We start from the raw sequence: 3,527 nt of genomic DNA, 5'->3' as shown, positions 1-3,527 counted from the left end.
CACCTCCACCTCACTTCCTTTTGGAAGGACCAAGTCTGAAGTCTTCTTTTGGTAGTTCTCCTAGAATAGGCAATACTAAGGGAAAAGGGGGAACAGAAGCCAACAAAAATGTGGAGAAGAATAAAAACAAGAAAGTCTAAGCCTTTTTTCTACCTCCTTCAAGTCTCAAATCTTCTACTGGACAGTTCTTCTAGCATGGGCTGTACTAAGGGAAAAGGGGCTACAACCATAAACTACAACGATTTGCACAACCAAACAAAAGTGTAGAGAAGAAAATGTGCAAATCCTAGACCCTCTTTCCCTGACCCTTCCCCGTGCCTTCAAAAATCTCAAGTCTTTTAGTGGTTCATGGGTAATGCCAAATCGTTGTAGCTTATGGTAGGTCTCCTAACGCAAGATCAAGGAAACCAGAGCTCTGACACAAATGATAAAACATCTAGTATAGCCACAGATCTCTTCTCTTGATAGGAGGCAGTAAGGATTAGCAAGAACAACTCCAGGGCCATAGCAGGAATGCTTCTAGTATGATCAACAATTCTTCATTGCAGCAGGGTCATCTACGGTAAAGTAGCAAAATAATCAGAAGGCTCCTGCATGCAATCTGTCCCAGGATCTAAGTTGATACAGAGGCTCTCCTGGTACTGCCACCTATTTGGTACTCCCTGGCTCACCAGCCAAAACCTTCCCCTCTCTGAGAGCTACATCAGGGGGATGATACAAAATCTTTGCTGTAGAGAACTCTGTGAAGGGACTGCCTCCTTCCACAGTAGCTAAATAAAGACTCTCACCCTAACCCTCATCCAATTACTCAAAATTACCACCATGTCAACCAAGGGAAAATAAAAACCCACCATAGTTATATAGCTACAGTTTCACACCGCCCCCATGTTACTAGAAAGCAACATGCCTGGCCGCTGCTGCAGCCCAGAGACCACTGAACCTCCTATCCAGCACTGCTACTCACTCTGGGCACAGAATATTCAATGATGGATAAAAATGAACTGGTGCAGAAGTCCAAAATGGCTGAGACACATGATGACATGGCAGCCTGCATGAAGTATGTAACTGAGCAAGGAGGTAAATTATCCAACTAGGAAAAGAATCTCCTCTCTGTCGCTCACAAAAATGTCATAGAGGTGGCAGCTAGGTGGCGCAGTGAGTAGAGCACTGGCCCTGGAATCAGGAGGACCTGAGTTCCAACCCGGCCTCAGACACTTGACACACTTACTAGCTGTGTGACCTTGGGCAAGTCACTTAACCCCAATTGCCCTGCCTTCCCCCCTCCAAAAAAATGTCAGAGGCCTAAAGGTCATCTTGGAGAGCAAAAACAGGAAGGTGCTGAGGAAAAAAAAGGCAGATGGCCTGAGAATACAGAGATACAACTGCGCCCGAACTAAGAGATATTTTCAATGACATACTGTCTCTACTGGAAAAATTCTTGATTCCTAATGCTTCACAAACAGAAAGCAAAGTTTTCTATTTGAAAATGAAAAGATACGACTGTTATTTGGCTCAGCTTGCTGCTGATGATGACAAGAAGGGAATAGTGGATCAATCACAACAAGCATATCAAGAAGCATTTTAAATCAGCCAAAAGGAAATAAAACTAATGCATCCTGTAAGATTAGGTCTGGCATTGAACTTCTCTGTGTTCTATTAGATCCTGAAATCTCCAGAGAAAGCCTGCTCCCTTACAAAGACAGCTTTGGATAAAGACATTGCTGAGTTAGATACATTAAATGAAGAATCACACAAAGATAATGCAGTTACTGAGAGACAACTTGACATTGTGGACATGGGACATTCAAGGAGATTAAGCTGAAGCAGGAGAAGGGGAGAATCAGCCGGGCTTCCAATATTTGTCTGCCTCTTTCTAAAATTTACACAGCAGACCATTTGTCAGCCATGCTGTCCCACAAATAGTTTTTATGATTTATGACAAGTTTGTGTTACTTCTATTTGGATTTCTTATTTCCCAGGTGGTTTTTATGTTTAATATTAGGGCAGTAGAGCCAGTTAACATTTGGGGAGTTATCTGTTTTGTAGGCAATGTGGGAATTTTTATACACGTTTGGCATAGTTCTTTTGATAAATTGTGATTTCAAAAGGCCAGTGTTAAAAGTTTCCATGTCTAAGCAAAGAAAACGGCCTGTGCCTACATATTGGCCTGTGATGGGGGCGGGGGGGGGGGGGGGGGACAGCTCACAGAGGCAGGGGAAGGGATAATTGGTTCCAGTCACAGGTGTAGTTATTGAGTACTTTAGGGTTGGAGCATGGCTGTGGTAGAAACAGATGTCCCATAGATGTTACATGTCATTCTTTGTATCTGTGGAATATTCAATCTCAACATGTACATCTTTATGACTGAAGTTGCAAAAGTATTCCTTAAGACAAAGTTTTAGCCCAGTCAATTTACTCTGGAGAAGGTTAGAAATGGCTCACATTCCATTATTTGTAAAGTTACCTGCTGTTCACTTTCATTATTTTTGCTACACTCATTTTATTTGGATTTAAATGGTTTAGGCAACCTAAGAACAAATGTACAAGATGTAGAAATGGATTGCTTGATATTCATAAAGTCACCATATATCAAGCACAGCCATGAAACAAAAACACCATGTGTGTAACTTTTTTTAGGCTTTTTGCCTTTGTAATTTTTTGACACTTGCGTAACATTCATGTGCTGTAAAAATTAACAGGAAAATAACATGAGATGATGGCTAGCTTTGTTTAATGTCATGTGAAATTTTCATGAACAATCTAAGCATAGTTGTTAAGAACATGTGTATTAAGTTGATGTAAGCAGAATAAAAGTTTTATGAATGGAAGAAAAAAAAAAAGCAAGGTACATCCCAACAGTACCACCCCTTGGTTCCCCAAGCACTCTCTGGGAAGGAGTTCTCTAATCCATTTCAGAGGAAAGGAAACGCGACAACCGAGGAGGACATAAACTACTTCTCTAGGGTATATGGAGCCCTCTGAAAGAGCAAGGACCTTGAGACCAATCTGCATTGGAGAAGAAAGGGCCAAAGAGGGGCAACCAGAATTTTGATGTCCAAAAGGAGGCCATTCTTATCAGATAATTCTTCCTGGAGAGTGAATCCAAGAAACCACTAGATGAGAACACTCCTTTTTAGAGTAGCATTGATTTCATCACAGACATGGCTTCTGGGAGATTGGATATTGCTGCTATCATTGCTCCAGGGACTCTTCTTCAGGTTTCCCTTTAAACATGTGCAATTGCCTCAGCCCCTTGTTTGAGAGAGTCTAAACCCAGCCAGGTCCTTCAAGAGAGAGAGAGTAACCATCCTCCTCCTGGAAGGAGTTAAAGGATAAATCTAAAGCTTTTTCTTATCCTGAGTAGGAGTTTCCAGACTGCCCCAAGTCTGCACTCCTCTAGCCTTCATGGTTCCTATCTCAGGAGATATGTAAACATTTGGATCAGAGACCATCAGCTGGGTCTCTGGCGAGGGCCTCTCAGTTCTCAGCCCAACTATAGGAGAGATCCCTTCATTACAGCCAACAAC

At 42.1% G+C, this 3,527-nt stretch overlaps 1 pseudogene; it reads left to right on the top strand.

Moving 5' to 3' along the window:
* Positions 1-986: 986 nt before the first annotated feature.
* Positions 987-1,877, top strand: LOC118853315 (annotated as a pseudogene).
* The last annotated feature ends 1,650 nt before the right edge of the window (positions 1,878-3,527 follow it).

The sequence above is a fragment of the Trichosurus vulpecula genome, chromosome 6 (genome assembly GCF_011100635.1).
Source record: "Trichosurus vulpecula isolate mTriVul1 chromosome 6, mTriVul1.pri, whole genome shotgun sequence".
NCBI classification, from domain to species: domain Eukaryota; kingdom Metazoa; phylum Chordata; class Mammalia; order Diprotodontia; family Phalangeridae; genus Trichosurus; species Trichosurus vulpecula.
This window is presented reverse-complemented; position numbering and strand designations above follow the sequence as displayed.